Source organism: Mus pahari, chromosome 1, assembly GCF_900095145.1.
Source record: "Mus pahari chromosome 1, PAHARI_EIJ_v1.1, whole genome shotgun sequence".
In the NCBI taxonomy this organism is placed as follows: Eukaryota; Metazoa; Chordata; class Mammalia; order Rodentia; family Muridae; genus Mus; species Mus pahari.
This window is the reverse complement of record NC_034590.1, coordinates 76,075,572-76,076,293: the sequence shown is the minus strand read 5'-3', so window position 1 is coordinate 76,076,293 and position 722 is coordinate 76,075,572.

The window sequence follows — 722 nt, the reverse complement described above, 5'->3', positions numbered from 1 at the left end:
AACCTAAGGTATGGACATGCATAACAACATTTACCTGAAATAGGGGGAAATGAAATAATATATGGAGAAGTTGAAAATTAGTTCATTTACAGTTTCAGCAGAAACTGGGATGTTAAGTGGAATGGCACAGGACAGCATGTGAAGACAGACAGCAGGGTCCTCACCAGATCCCCTCACCCTAAGGACTTTCTACTCAGGTGTAACTGGATCCTTAACTACACTGTATAAAAGACTTCAGTATGAATCAGAGTAAAGCAAAGTGATGAGCTGGTGAGGTATTTACACACAGAGACATAAGAAAAGAACAGTTCACCAGACCCCAAGACAAGGATGCCATTTTCCCAAGAGAATGTCACTCTTAAGTATCTTTACAATGACTTTATATGACCCAGCACAGGGGAAGGCCAGGGCCAAGTAGTGGGAGTGGGTGGGTAGGGGAGCAGGGGCGGGGGGTATAGGGAACTTTCGGGATAGCATTTGAAATGTAAATAAAGAAAATAATAATAAATAAAAAAGAATAAAAAAATAAAAAGTATCTTTACAATGGCTACATATGCCATTATGTGGCTATGTTATATTCCTCAAAGATTTATATCAATGTTTAAGATTAAGATAAGGTTACCTTTTGACCCTGATATTGTGGCCTCTTGTGAGGCTACGCCAGTGCCTGGTAAACACCGAAATGGATGATCACAGCCAGCTACTGGATGGAACACAGGGTC